Genomic DNA, 17,455 nt, shown 5'->3' with positions numbered 1-17,455 from the left:
GGTGAACGCTTACACACACGTCGGTTAATAGTAACCCTGTTAGAGGTTAATATCGATCTTTATTCTTTGCAAGTTGTGACAAACTCTTGAACCAAGTTCAAGTGTAGAAGTGTTTGTTTCAACTTGAAGCAACAAATGGTCTGTTTAGAAGATAGTAAAATAAAATAAACACAACACAAGATTTATGGATGTTCGGAGATAAAGCTCCTACGTCACCCCTTCTTCTCAAACCTTTGAGAAAGATATTCACTAGAATAGTTGATCTGTTTACAACACTTTCACAGACTTAGTCGAACAACCAAACTCACTCTATTGAACAAAATCAAATTCTTTCAACTTACAATGCTCACCACTCACACATAATAGATAATATTGTAATACACTTGAGTTTCTAACACACTCTTTTCGAACTGGTGAGTTTCGAAAAGTTGAGCGATTTGATAATAAAGATTCAAGATGTCGTAAAAATCTTGTTAAGAAGGTTCGGTCAAAGGTGATATGCTTAGATGACTTCTGTCTTCTTAAGTAGGCAAATATATCAACGGATATATATTTGACTTCAACGACTATGTCTGCTTCAAAACCAACTGTTCTTCTCTTTGATTAGTTGAAGTTCAGAATAGTACAGTAGATGAGATATTCTTTGATTTTGTCAGTACCCTGATAATAATAAGCCAAGAAATCATTAAATGGTTTAATGATTTTCAAGGAGAAATCAGCATACATTTTTTTCTTCTAATGATTTGGCAGTCTAAATTAGGCTGACAGACATCTTCTTCCAAAAAGTCTTGATCAGACTTGCACTAAAATGATGACAAGACAGTCTAGAGATAAAAAAGAAGCTCTATGCAATTGTCGGATATGCTTATTACAATGCTAGAATACATACTATCGGCTATGCTTCATATAAAACCGATTGAGATATTATCGATTACGCGTGAGATACTACCAACTTTGAGATATTACCGATTTGGAGATACTACCGGTTACGCGTGAGATACTACCGACTTCAAGATATTACCGGTTTAGAGATATTATCGGCTACGCATGAGATACTACCGACTTCGAGATGTTACTAGTTTGGAGATACTACCAGTTACGCGTTGACATAAAACTGATCTTAAGATACTACATGTTCTAAAATACTACCGGTTATGCCTTTGATATAAAGTCGATTTTGCAGCCGACTTGAGATAAAACCGAAGTGGAGATATTACCAGTTCAGAGATAAAACCGTTTAGCTTTATTTCCGGTTTTCTTTAACCTGCACAGAATTTAACTTAGTTAAGTTATTTTTAAATAGTTAATTAATGCTAATAATTAGTTATTTGTATTTTCTAACCCATTAAAATTGGAATTGGAAATGGACGGTCCAATTCCAACTGTTAAGTTTGGTAGACCCTTCAATATTAGAATTGAAATTAGAATTCGGATGAAATTCAATATAGTGTAATTTTATAGTTATCAATTACACTCTTTTTAGGTCTTTTTAGGTCGGAATTGTAATTCCAAATTTTTTTTTATATTTTCTCAAACAAAATAACTTATTATTTTATCACTTAAAATATGATTATTGTTTTCAATCGACAATTTTTTTCTTCTGAATTTTGGATGTTAAAATATCGAACCAATGTCTTTTTTTTTCTTTTTTTTAAAATTTAGTAAATTAACATTTTTAACTAATATATATATTGATTAAGAAATTAATTAACATGTTAAACCGATATTTTGTTTTTGAATTTTGGAAGTTAAAATGTCGAACAATATTTTTTTAATATATGACGTTAACATGTTGAACTGATATGTTTTTAATAAAAATTAAAACTTCAAAAAAAAATCTCTTGACCCTTGAACTATCTTAATTGGTTGTGTCAAACTAATATTTTAATAAAATAAATAATATATATTAAAATTATTTTTATTATATTATTTTATACCAACATAGGAATTGTGATTGAATTACAATTTTATAGTTTTTTCAATCATATAAATTGTAATTTAATGTCAATTCTCATGGAATTGAAATTGAAATTCTAATTTTAATGCAAATTTCAATTTCACTCATTCAAACTTATCCTAATAGTTTTGTCAGGCAAAGTGTAGTCAGAAACACGGTAGCTCTAAACGTGTTTAGGATGGAAAAGTCCTATTTGATTTCTGATGACTTTAAAATTATAGAAAAGAACATGATTGATAGCTCCAAAAGTGTTTGGGATGCAGCATGGAAACTTTGATATAGAAATTTTGACGACCTGTTTTTTTATTACTTTAAATTGTAGAAAGGAACATGTTAGTCCAATGAAAATTTTAAGATCTATTTGATTTTGACGACTTTAAAGTTTTAAAAAGAAGACTTTTATCTGGGGTTCAAAATGTGTCAACATAAATTCTTGTGTTCATTATGAATGTTATAGACGACATAGCTTATAGCACGTAAAGGTTTTCGATGTTATAGACGAATAACAATCAAGACAAAAAAATATGGGATGACCCAAATGAAGATGGGTCATTTCTCTTGTCTTTTCATGGTGTTACATTCCGTCAACATGATTGGTATACACCTCGAAACTCCATTTGTGGACCATGTGACAAAATTATGAATGTTAAGATACCGTGTATGCAAATTGTGTAATACAACAACCCCTTCTGTCCAAAACGCTTTGATCAAGAGGTAATTGATTTAGGAAATAAAATACCTCTTCTTTTGTTAGTATACAATTTTCAGATATTTTTTTTTTGTTAGGATGTGTTTTAACAATTTTGGAAGCATGCTTAAAATTCAAAATTATGAACATATATTTTCAAATAACCTAATTAAGGAATGAAGTTTGAACAGCCTCAAGCTATTCGAAAATACAACATAATCATATGTTTAATACGCATAAATCATGTACACATAACAATATTGTTCTATGTTTTTTTTTTTTTGACTTTTTGAGTATTTGTTTATATACATAGCTTTTATTGCGTGGTACAAATTATATACAATATAAGTTATATAAAAATATAAATTGAAGGAGTTATAATACATGATGGTAGTATAAGTTCTATATGGTTTATAATTTTGTATTTTATATATATAAGTATAAATTGTAATATAAGAATAAAAAGATAATTTTATATTTTTAATTAATTAGAGTGAAATATGAATTTAAAATTATATTTATATAATTAGTAGTTAATTATTATTAATCTTTTAATTTATTTATTATTACAAATTAATTTACTATTATAATTATTATATTTAATAACTAATGTAATATTAATTAAAACATAAAAATTAATTATAATAGAAACGATAAATTATACTTATTTAATTTAAAATTTATTGATAATTATAGTACAATAAATAAAAATAATATATGTAATAAATAATATTATTTATAATCTAATTAAAATATAAATAATAATAATTATTATTACTAAAATTATAATTATAATAATAAATATATATTTTTTAATTATAAAATGATATCATTGGAATAATTTAAAAAACAATATAATATTAAAATTATTAAATATAATAATAATATTAAAATAAAATATATTTAATATATTATATAATAATAAATTGTATATAATAATTATATTAATAAAGGCTATAATAAAAATTAAAAATTAATTAGTACAAGAAGATTGGTGTATCTATGATGGTCAGTTACAATTTTATACACTTGGGTGTTTGGTACATAATATTAATTATATAGTAATTATATAGGTACAAGTTATAAGGAGTATAAGTTATATGAGGTATTAAGATGTATAAATTATATAAGTTATATGTGTTTGGTTGAATATATAAAAGGGTATAAATTGTATATGATTTATAATTTTGTGTTTAGTTAGTGGTATTAAAAAGTAAAAATATAATAAAAGACTATTTTACCCTTACAATTATATAAATTATTTTAATTATTATTTTATATTTATTTTATTTAGTTATATATATATATATATAATATTGCTTAATTTTTAAAGTATTCGGATTGTCGGGACGAGAGCTGTGGTTAATTTGGATATATATGTGAGAGTAAAATGGATACTTGGGTCGGATTGTGGTTTGACTCGCCCATAAACTTTAAACAATTAAAAATAAATTAAAAATGCTATAGGTATGGTTCGAACTTGCAACATAACAAAAACAAGTACAACCATTTAACCAACTAAGCTAATAACACTTTATATTTTATATTCAACACCAAATTTGATGAACGCGGGATATTTTAACAATATAAGTTCAACTTTTTAACTAACTAATATATATATATATAATGATACTTAATTTTTAAAGTGTTCGGATTGCCGAGTCGAGAGCTGTGGTTAATTTGGATATATATGTGAGAGTAAATGCATACTTGGGTAAAACAGTTAAAAATAAAATTAAAAATGCTATAGGTATGGTTCGAACTTGCAACCTAACAAAACAACTACAATCCTTTAACCAACTAAGTTAATAAAACTTTATATTTTAAATTCAACACCAAATTTGACAAACGCGGGACATTTTAACAATATAAGTTCAACATTTAAACTAACTAATCAATATATATATAATGATGTTTAATTTTTAAAGTGTTCGGATTGCCGGGTCGAGAGCTATGGTTCATTTAGATATATATATGTGAGAGTAATGGATACTTGAGTCGGATTGTGGGTTGACCCGCCATAATCATTTTTACCATAATATTTTTTTCACTGTTTTTTATATTATTACTCGTGCAAATGCACGGGATACATGCTAGTTATTATTAATTATATTTAAATTAATAAAATATTATTTAAATTAATAAAAATTATATTTATTCATCATATAAATATTTTAAAATTAATAATAATGTTATATATTTGTTTTTATTATTATTACATTTATTATAATTATTATTATTATGAAGAATTCTGCTGATTTGATATTGTGTAATGTGAAATTTTCTAACCTATTACATATCCTATAGGTATTGCATCCTAAACCGATTTATCGGATTCCAATATTAATAAATAAAAATCTTTTTAGTTTAGACTAAATATAAATTCAAAAATAATGGAAGAATAAAAACAATTCATATTGATTTCATTATCTTAAATATAAGATATGTTCATGATTTTTCCCAAAATGAAATTTCCTACTAACCCAGAATTTATATATTTGTATAAGTCATTCTATGAAACTTTTTAAATTAAGATCCAGATATTTTGTCTACACTTTTAAGTACTTAAAATGTAACTTGGTAAAAAAATTCATTAAAATGATAAGGTATAGTAATCTCACCAAATGAAACCAAAAACAATCTTTTGATATTATACTTAACTTATTTTCATGTTCTTCAACCCTTCAATTTATTACTAGAAACACTTGCTCTTTTGTAATATTAGATCTATCTTCTTCAACCAAGTTAACTACCACAAAGGGTGATTGCAGTCTCGGGTAATGCAAGTATTCAACAAGACTTCATTTCCATAAGAATGTTTTCAGAATATCCTGAATCAATTTTTGCAACTTCTCCCCTGAATTAATTCCAATAACTTCTCCCATATCTACTTTCTCTCAATTTCATCCACAAATCCTTCAGGAATGCAGCAATACTTTAAATATTAACTTCACATGCAAGGAAAAAGACTTTTTTACATCACTGTAATCCTTTGGTGACTGTTCTTTCAAAATTTCTAACAAATCTTCTAGCAATTTAAATATCACTAAATCAAAACACATCCACCATATGGAGAGTAATCACGTCTACTCTGATCAAGCTCATATGCAACATTAATATAGCATGGTTTCTAACTTGTTCTCTTTGGTCCAAATATACTTTCCTCACCCCTACAATAACATCAACCACGTCTCCCATTATTCCTAAACCCTCTTCATCTTCACAAGCACCACATAATTTTTCTAGATAGAAAACTGAGCCTCCCATCAGAACTAAAGATCTGACAAACCGATCTACAAATCTTGCGCAGTGATGGAGACGAGGGAAGTTATCGTTTGCCAACATACATTAGATTTACATTAGATTTGACCTGAATTACATTTGTTTTCACCAATTGCATATATTTTCCTAGAATATCTGTTCACAATACACATTGGCATTGAGCTTCAATTCAACTTACAGTTACTTAAGAAACTCGTCAGTTAGATCTTCCTTAAATGGAAGCAGTTGATGACATATTTTCAGTAGCTCAAAAACAGCCTTTTCCACCGAAAGACAGGGCATTGAAGTTGACTGGACAATATTAGCTAGGAGTTCAAAAACATACTTCCAAAAAAAACATAATTATATCGCGGTTATTCAGTGACTGTATTTAATAATTTAACGCAAAAGACATCAACCGCTTCATCTTCAAGAAGATTATTATCGCCTTACGAACATCGTCCAACAACAAAGATTGGAGAAATTTGCTTTCAGCAAGTATGCAATCTATATGGAATTCTTGAATCATCTTGATAATAGACCTATGGGTTGCAAGCTCTTCTTCGCTCGGTTATGGCAATGACTCCTCTTTATCAAGATACAAAAGTACATCAAACCAAGGATAAACTCTTAACCCTCGTATCTTCGGTTGATCTAGAAATTGACTGGATATTCACATAGGTTAAAATAAGAAGAAATAGATTAGGAATGAAGAGAGATAAAATGATAGATGAAAAATGAAGGGTATGTTGAGAACTTTTTATTTTATATTTAAGGTTAATTAAGGAAAGAAAAAATTAGTAAAGTTTATACCTACTTCTATCTGTTACAATATTATACCGAGTTTAGGGTATAATTTGTACTAAATATAAATACTGTAGATAGGTAATTTAACAATCAAACAACTAATTAAATTTACTATATATATTACTATCCTATACCTACAGTGTTATACCTACAACCAAACAGAGGCTTGGGGTATTAAACTCAGGGACCTACCCAGGATTTCGATCTGGGGGTGGGCTTGAAAAAAACATTAGGGTGGGGTTAAAATAATAACGATAAAATTTTGAAAATATATATTTTTATCGTAAAATATATATTTTTTTTTTCGGGGTGGGCTTCAGCCTACCCGAGCCCATACATAGATTCGTCCCTGATTAAACTTATTTGTATAATATAAGTATTTATATAATTTATATTAGGGGCGACAATTTTGTACACGACACGAAAATATGACTCGGACCGAACACGAAAAAATCAAGTTAGAGTCATGTATTTTTTTGTTTAGATCAAAATTATCAACCTTTTAACTTAATTAATAAGTCAAAATCGGGTCGACTTGACATGACTCAAAGTAGTCTCGATAACCCGTTTACAAGTTTCTTTTGTCGAGTTTTGTGTTATTATTTTCTTATTTATTTACTCATTTTCTTTTGTAATTTTTTTATAAACGGATTTGTGAATTAACTTTATTTTTATTTTGTACGAATGTCATTTTAATTTGAAATAGAGATGTAAATTAATTGCATCGGATTTGGTTTGAGTTGAATTAGGTAAATTAGGTCAAACAAGTCAGGTTCAAGTCAATCAGAAATAAAAAAGTCAGGTTTAAGTCAATTACAAATAAACAGATTAGATAGAGATTTTAACCCGAATTACTAAACATGTCAGATTTAAGTTAGAATCATTCAACCCATTCAACCCATTAACCTGCCAACCCAAACACGCAAACCTAAAACTTACCTAGATTGCCACCCCTAATTTATATTTTACCAAGAGTGTTTATACCTCCAAATATTACATACCAGACATTCATGTACAAAATTGGATTAATTTGTCTAAATAAAACGTTTAAATAGTTTGTAAAAGTCAATAAAAACAGATTTATTGAATTTTAGAGGAAGGGTGAAATGTTACGTGTTCAAAGGTCAAGGAACACGTGAACCTTTCTGGGAAAAATGTAAACTTTGTCCGAAAGTTGAAGGAAAAAATTAAAACAAAAGGACTCCCAAATAAACCCGTGTCGGCGCCTTTTATCGCTTGGGTTCTTAAAAATCAACAAATTCTTCTATAGAGAGCTCCCTATTGATTAATTCTTGTGACAATTGAGATTCCAGAAAGAGTTTAGATTTTTAATAAGTTAAGGTGATAATTAATTTAAGTTAAATCACTTGGCTGTCCATTTCAATCCTCCACCCTAAACCTAATCTCCTCTTCTCTTCTCTTCTCTTCTCTTCTCTTCTCTTGAGCAAGAACACCAACTTAGTGAAGTTGGTAAATCAAAAGCTTCTTGCTTAAGATTTCGATTAACTTTTCAGATCAAGAAGTCCATAAACAATGTAAGGTCTTATTGACCCCTTTTCAATTTCAATTTCAATTGCAATCAAAATCTAAATAAACAAAATTCTATGCATGCTTGTACTTTTATTTCTTTAATCTTGCTTGTATCTTGCTCTCTTTTGATTTAATTATGTATAACTCTTTGTAAATATTGTACAATATATGTGTTAATAAATCAAGATAAACGAATTTCAAATCCTTGACCGAAAATAAAATTAGAATACCAAAATCGACCCTAAAAAGGTTATTTTCTTTTGCATGATCAGTCATCTTCCTTATATTGGGTTTAATTCTGGGATTTTCTTACACTTGTTATAATTATATATTGTATTAAATATTTGAGCCCAAAAATATATAGCTTTTTAAATAAATAAGAATTATTTGACATCCTTCTAGCACTACTACATCTTTAGTTATATCACACTATAAATTACCAGTTTCAGGTAATATTACTATTTCACTATTTCATTTTGGAGATCATGCTAATATGGGAAATCACATAAGTTATCTTTTCCGACTTCTAAATCTACATATGTGGATCCTTTAGACCTAATTCATTCGGATGTTTGGAAACATACTCCTGTACTTTCGTCTACTGATTTTCGTTATTTCGTAAATTTTGTGAAGGATTTTAACAAATTAATATGGAAATATAAGCTAAAGAAAAAGTTTGGTATTTTGGATATGTTTATCAACTTTTTTCGACTCATTGAATTTTTTTAGTCATAAAATCAAAATATTACAAACTGATTGGGGAGGACAATACATAAATTTCAAACTATTGAAGGATCATCGTTGTATTTTACATCACTTATCGTGTTCACATACTAGTGAGCAAAATCGTATTGTTGAACGAAAAAATTGTCACATTATAGAAATTTGTCTCACTTTATTGTCTCGTGCATCTATATATGTCACTATATTATTGGAGTGAAACAATTAAAACAATTACATCTATCATAAATCAACTTACAATACCAACTTTATATCAACAATCACTATCAACAATCACTATTTCAGATTTTATTCAATTCTCAACATGATTATGCCTTTTTGAAAAAAATTGTGTGTTCTTGTTATCCACCGACACGACCGTATAATCAAAATAAACTCAATTTTCGTAATACACTTTGCAATTTTCTTGGTCATAGTTCGTCTCACAAAAGTTATAAGTGTCTTCACATTCCATCTAGACTCATTTTCATCTCTCGATATATTACATTTGACGAACTCACTTTTTCATTCAAAAAAAATGACTTGGTACAATTGTCTTCACTGTCTCGTGATGTTGAACCATCTCTTCCAACAAACATACTACATTTACCACCCAATAATAATTTGTCATCTTCACAATTTTCTTGTATGATTTTAGCCACACCAGTGAATGCTACAAATCTAACATATTTTACTCCAATACATACTATATCTACTCTACCACTTCCATAATAAACTAATACAACAAATGATGGGTATGTTTGTTCTAATCTTCATATGATGACTCATAATAAATCACATTATATATCTTCCTCTACTTTCATTTCTACTATTTATTTTCTCATACCTACGTATTTTACTAATGCTAAACAAACAAATATAATACTCTTATTCAAAATATAATATGGTCTCTTATCCGTCGTATGCCAACACATAATATTGTTGGTTGTAAATGAGTTTTTAAACTCAAACACAATTCAGATGGGATAATGATGGGATAATTGTTCTCTACAAAGCACGTCTTGTGGGCAAAAGTTTTCATCACCAATAATATATTGATTAAGAAGAAACTTTCAGTATAGTGGTCAAACCTACAACTATTCACATTAGTTTAATTTTGGCTATCTCTCATCAATAATTTATACATCAACTCGATATCAACAATGCATTTCTTCACGGGACGTTAAACGAAGAAGTTTACATGTCTCAACCACTTGGATTTGTACATCAAATTTTCCTAATAATATATGAAAACTTAACAAAGCATTATATGGTCTCAAACAGGCTCCTCAGGCTTGGTACTCCACTCTTTGTAGTGCTCTAGTGTCAATTGATTTTACTGAATTTAAATCTGACATAACTTTATTCATATGTCATACATCAACAACATCCACATATTTTCTATTATACGTGGATGATATTATTCTAACAAGAAATTCTCAATCCTTTATTAAATAATTTATTTGTCGTTTAAACCATCTATTTCTCATTAAAGACCTAGGTCAAATACACTACTTTTTAGCATGGAAACAACACAACCAAGGATGACATGTTTCTTTGTTAATCTAAAGAGAAATGATTAGGGAGGGAATTTAGGAGAGGGAATGACGTGGCGCAATCTGCTTTAATCTAAGCTTCTACATACTTCTATCTCTTATGGATTTTCTCTCTCTAAAAAAGATAAAGATCCTTTAGATGATCCTTTCTAATATTGAAGCATAGTAGGAGACCTCCAATATTTCACACAAACTCGTCTTACTTTCGATGTTAATCAAGGATGTCAATACATGAAATTTCCAACAATTTCTCATTGTACAGTAGTAAAATGCACTACAATATCTCAAACACACTCCTCATCATGGAATTTTTCAATGTCACAACTCAATCTTACAACTTACTCAGATGCTAATTGAGCGGGATGTCTCGATGAACGCAAATCTACAACTGTCTATTGCACTTTTCTTGGAGATAATCTAATTTCTTAGAATTCTAAGAAACAACAAGTTGTTGCTCGTTCCAGCACTAAATCAGAATATCGTTCTCTTGCAAATGCAACTACTAATTTGTGTTGGATTCAATCTTCTCATGTTCGCACAAAATATATTAAGATTGATATCACTTCATTAGAGAAAAAGTTTCTCGTAAGCATTTACTCATACAATATATCTCTACATAGTATCAAATTGCTGATATTCTTACTAAAGGACTTACCTCCCATAAGTTTGCTCTTTTGCGTAGTAGTTGTGCCTCACCATTTTGCTTTCGCTTGAAGGGTGATAAACTTGAGAATATTTTATTAGTTAGAGTTTAATTAGTATAATTACCCCTACTTAATATTTGTATAATCAATCTCATTATATTTAAATTACAGAATGTTTCTAACCCAACACCAAACTGTTAAGGAATTTAATATTTCTTAGGCTTTTATTTTTTTTTTTTGAATTTATGAGAAAAATTAGGTGAAGACACTTTAACGCTTATAATTTTATTTATTTTAATCTAATTAATCTAACTCTAAATAAAATAATTAACTAAACTAATCTAATTAAAAATTAAATAGAAAAATCGTAAAATATATATATAAAGAATTTATATTTTTATTTAACATCTAAGGTGATTTAATTAATTAAAACCCTAAATATGTTAGGTATAATAAATGCCTTAAGTCTTTTAACTTAGAAAAATTAACACCTAAACTTATTAAAAATCCAAAATAAATTATTCATGAAAACTCAATTACTTTAAAAATAGTTGCTCTTAAAATAATATGTGTAATGAGCCCGTGTATGAATTTAAAATGACTATATGCTCGAATTTATTAAAGAGTATAAACTATAAAATTAGAGAGTAAAAAATGAGTGTCTACAAGTACATAACCCGAACCTACTTAACTATATGCATGATTCTCATTGGTGGGTACGAAGCCCTTTTTCTTTGAGATGTGCATTGTGCGATGTCATCCGTACATCTATTGGTATATAATAATATGTGTCAACGAGGAATGACGATCGGTTACACGAGCGATGTTCCATGAGTTTGAAGTAAGTACCTCATGATCGACCCCTTCTTCCACATTTTGGTGTGTTTGTCTTTTAGAGGTAACACTAAAGGCCGGGAGGGAAAAAAATCTCATTTTAAAGAACTTTTTCTTACATTAAAGGCCTTGTCTTGAGATGTCGATGAGCAAACTCTCTCTTACCCATGGGTTCCATATAGGAACGATCCTGAAAATTTGAGACCCAATGCAAATTTAAATTTTTGGGCTCCTAAAATAGTAAATAATTTTTTTTTTAATTTTTAAAATTTTAATAATATAAAATGATATATAAATAGTTAATATATTATAATACGGAAATAAGATATTAAAATGGAGATTAAAAAGTTATATATATTGTATAATATATATTTAATATTAAAAGAGAAAAAAGGAAAAAATAATATAATATATAATACTATTAAATATTAAAAAAATGGAGGCCCTATAAAGGTGGGAGGTTTATGCAACTGCATATGTTGCCTTACCCCATAGTCGGCCCTGGTACTATAGACAATACATCATTGTTATTCTCTCAAGACTCGCCTCTTTTCTATCTAAGTTGGTTATGTGCCTACCATATATACTAAATATATGTATGCATTTTAGTTGAAGTAGATGCACATACATGCATATTTCCAAAAAAAAAAAAAAATAGGGAAATGAATCGAATAACCCAGAAACACGATGTCTTCGGGAAGCACCAATAAGAATGAAAAATGAGTTTCCACCCCAATTTTGTATAATAAGAATGAAAATTGAGTTTCCACCTCTAATTTTACAAGAAAACAAAAATTCATACATTAAAATTATATTTCAATTACATCAATACCTATATACAAATCAAACTATTTAAACCACTAACCATACAAAAAAAAACCTTAAATTTTGGTTGGGTAACATTAATGTATGTTTTGAAATCTTACCCTATTTAATAGTTAGCTTAATAAAATCTTTCTTTATTTTCTTTTCCATAATTGACATTAGAAATTAAAAATAACTTATATTAAGTTGAGGCATGTAAGCTTGAAAATTAAATATCATTTTCATTTCAAACTTGTCATATTCTAATTCTTTACTAAAATTATATTTTTATTATATTTTTATATTTTCTTAATCCGGTATTGACACCTATTCATTTTCAAATAAAAAAAAATATAATAATCAACAATGGATGAAACACTCGCTTCTTTGACATTTCAAGAAGAGACCATGAAATTCCTCCTAGTAACTAGAGGATTTTCTTTTACTCATCAATATCATTTACAAATTAGAACAAATATCACTAAGTTTTAATTTCATTTATTTTTAATACTATCTCTATTTTAAAGTTTTTTTATCTTTTATACAAAAATGTTATCTAAATAGAATATTTATATTTATGTTACGATAACATTATCTCAACAATGGAGTCCACGGAGGCTATTTCAAAGGTGAAAACGGGGTAAGGCAAGGGGACTCCCTCTCTTCTTACCTTTTCGTAGCTATCATGGCGATCTTTGAGAGCATCTTCGCGATGTTCGGAAAGATTCGTCCATACATCTTTCACCCATTCTGTGAGGTAGAGGAGGTAACCCATTTATGATTTGCTAACAATTTGTTCATTCTAGCGCACGCAGACATTGATTCCATTAAAACTATTAGGCTGCACTAACGTTCTTTTCTGAGGTTACATGTTTAACTATTAATGAAAGCAAAAGTGTGGCATTTTATGGAGGCGTAAATGACAAAATGAAGCAGGACATCTTCAACATCATGGGCATCAAGGAAGGAAGTTTTCCCGTAAGATACTTAAGAATTCCGTTAACCGCAAAGCAGATCGAGATCTCACACTGCAAGTCGCTGATTGAAAAGGTAAAAAACACGATATCTGGCTGGGCAGCGAAAAAATTTTTTTATGCATGGAGGATCGAACTTATCAAAACAGTAGTCATAGACATAATTGACTACTGGGCGCATCAAATGGTCATTCCGAAGAAGGTAATGAAGGAGCTCGATACACTCATGAGGAACTTTATTTGGGGCAGTAGCGGAAGAGGAGAAAAAAAAGTCAAATGGACAGCTTTCTGCAAACCGAAGGACGAGGGAGGCATCGGCTTGAAGAACTGTATCGAGTGGAACAAGGCTCTCACCTTCAAGCATCTGTGGGCTTTAAAACGCAATCAGGAGTCACTATGGATCAAATGGGTGCATACGAGGTTTATGAAATACGAAACCAGCATCTGGACCTACAAAATTCATGAAGCTATGAGCTGGTCTCTAAAAAAGATTCGTAAACTAAGAAGCGATATTGCAGATCTTTATGACATCTGGCTAGGGGACGGGAAAGGCACTCTATTCTAGTACGACCCTTGGTTCGAAACCAGCCTATCATCCACAATGAGGAGTTTCAAAATACCCGCATCAGAAGGGACTACATAGAAGCGAGAATCAGAGACATTAAAGACGGAAATTGGGACTCATTCCTGAGAAGAAATCCAGAAGGACAGAGGATACTTGATCATATAAGTGACATACAACTACACAACAGACCAAATATTAATGAATGGAAAGCTGAGGACAATGGGAAGTTGGTATCGAAGAAAATATGGGAGGTAACCCGGGAAAAAGCACAGAAAGTAGTATGGGCTCCTCTTGTATGGTCAACGAAGATTATCCTTAGACATCAGTTCATCCAATGGCTCGTCTTCTAGGAAAGACTCAACACTCGTGATCATATCAGCAAGTATATGAGCATCCCAGACACGAACTGTCTTCTATGTAGAGGAAATGAAGAACCATAGATCACCTATTCGGGAGCTGCTGTATTGCTTCAGAGCTTTGGAACAGATTCTATAAAATCCTAGCGCTGATCAGTTTCCCGAGCGAATGGAATGAAATCAAAGATGCAGCACTACTCAAAGGCAAGGGAAATAGATTTGCAACAAGCGTGTTCAAGTGCGACTTTGGAGCAGTGGTGTATAACATTTGGCAAGAACGGAATGCAAGGGTATATGACAGAACCCCAGGAGTGTTGAAGAGTTATGGAAATATATTGTATCGGATTGCAGCGCCCTCGCGGGAACGTGGACAAGAATTCCAAGTATGGAGCCGAACTAGAATATCTGTAGGAACTGGAATTTACCGTTTTTTAAACTCACTAGAATAGAAATCATTGTAATCAGATAATTCATTTACGTTTTTAGCTTTTTAGCTTTTACTCAGAATGTTACGACTTCAAAATCATTTTAGGCCTGTCTAGAATGATCTCTTAAACTCGTGGGTTTTTTTTTTCAATTTTATGAATTTTTAATGAAATAACGTTAGGTCGTTTCCCTCAAAAAAAAAAAAACATTATCTCAACAAATTAAATGAATAACTTGATGAGATACAACATGTTTCCGTAGGAATTTATCATCGGCATTTTTCTATCTAAACTCAACTCCAACTACTACGTAATATGTGTTTTCAAATAAGAATGAATAAAATTTATTTGATTAATTAATTTTTTGAAACTTAATTGATAGTTTTGTCTTAATGGTTGTTATGTTATAATGTCTTTTTAAAATCTGAACATGTTGTTCACTTGTCACCCGGGTCACTAGGTTCGATCCCAGCAACGGCGTATATTTTTTTTATTTTATTTTAAGAAGCTGAGTGCTGGAGAGTTGTATTCAAAAGGTTAATTTTCTTTAAAGAAGCTAAGTGCTGGAGAGTTGTATTCAAAAGGTTAAATTTTTGTGCTTATTTTTCAGCTTTTGCTAAAAATACCATATAAGCTATAAGTTTGTTATCTTCTATTTTAGTAACACTTATTTATGCTCTTCTTGATTTCATAAATCATTCTTTATAACCTCCATAATTGACAAGTGTGTATGGCTAATGAAATGTTGATATCAAACTTCCAATTGACTAAAATTTTCCTTCACAATGCATAGGATTCACCAATTTGGCTACTTTGATTTAAATAAGTCATCTCAATGCATAGGAAATGACAACGAATTCAATTTCCATTTCCTAAAGACGACACATCCATCCGAGGCTTGAGGCCATGGGTTAAAATTTATGAGATAACCCTTGCATAGAATTAGCCCCTAAACCGATTGTTATAAGTTGATGCCACAAGAGAGGTCTGTTACATGAATGATACACGGCAAGAAAAGAAAGGAGAGTCTCGAGACGAGCATGCGGACAAACCGAGGCTTCAAGAGAACCTAAATTCATTTTCTTTATGAAATTGTGTCGATGGAAATTTCCTCCTTTATTTTGCAAGAACAATTGTGTGCAAATTGTGAAGAGAGGACGAGGATTGTATGCTGTAAAACTGTGGAACTTTCAACTAACCAACATAGTTAATACACTTTTTTCAACTAAAGAAACGGAAGTTAGAAAGTGGCCTGTTATTTCTATTTTAGGAACACGTACATGTGCATTACGATAATACGAGTTCTCACTCTTGTGTTATTATATTCCACCCTTTGTCTTCTACACCGTCTATAGAGGAACGGTCTAGCAACGACTATGAAGACCTGCGAGACAAGCTAGGAGCGGGATTCTAATATTGAAAAGGTCTCAGGGCACCGTTTAGCGTTAGATGTACGAAAACACTTGTTTTTTCTCCTTGTTAATTCTCAAAGTTCAATGTGACAAGACAAAAGAAAGATTTCGATCTTGATAGATTCTATGGGAATCACTTAGCATAGGGTTTAATTTGTTCCGAATTTAGGCATTAGAGGGTTAATCATGTCAAAAGATGCACTTGTGATAATTTCTCTTTCGTTTCGGGATTAAGATACACAATGTTCTCAAGACAAAGACAATGATTCACTCATGCAATGGTCAAGAAGAACCTAAGGACGAGGACTAAATTTATTCTTAATAGTTGTATACACTAATGTACGTAACAAGACTCGAAGTACTTTCATCATTCCCTCTTGAAGAATCTTAAAATTCAATATAACAAGGGAGATGACTATAAAGGTTGACCACATGATAATGGAGAAATGCATTTTGGATAAACAAACAGACAAAAATGCTAACTCGGCCAAAAAACCAGGAGGTAATGCACTACATTGGTGGAAGCTTATTATAGTTGCGATATGAGCTCTAATGAAATCCTATATGTTATGGACGAAGACAACCCGAAGTTAATCGAGTATAAGGTGAGTAGGTGACATTGGAGATGGTGTTTGAAACTCAAATATGAAATGCTCAACTCAACGATTTTCCAAAAAGCAATGTTTGATCTTCCAATCATAAATCATGACCTTGAGTCACGAGATTTCAATTGGATCATGGATGAGAAAATCACCCTCAAGAAAAGAAGTCTCATTCACCACTTGGATGAAATTGGCCAAACACATAAATGTGATCATGGATTCTCTCCGGGAAGTATGAAATAAATAGATTTCCATACTCTGAGTAATGAAATTGTTGGAAATCCGAAGTTATCATAAGTTAAGATTTAGAATTATCATCC

Source organism: Impatiens glandulifera, chromosome 1, assembly GCF_907164915.1.
Source record: "Impatiens glandulifera chromosome 1, dImpGla2.1, whole genome shotgun sequence".
Classification (NCBI taxonomy): domain Eukaryota; kingdom Viridiplantae; phylum Streptophyta; class Magnoliopsida; order Ericales; family Balsaminaceae; genus Impatiens; species Impatiens glandulifera.
The sequence above is the reverse complement of the archived record's forward strand: the minus strand, read 5'-3'. Positions refer to the sequence as shown.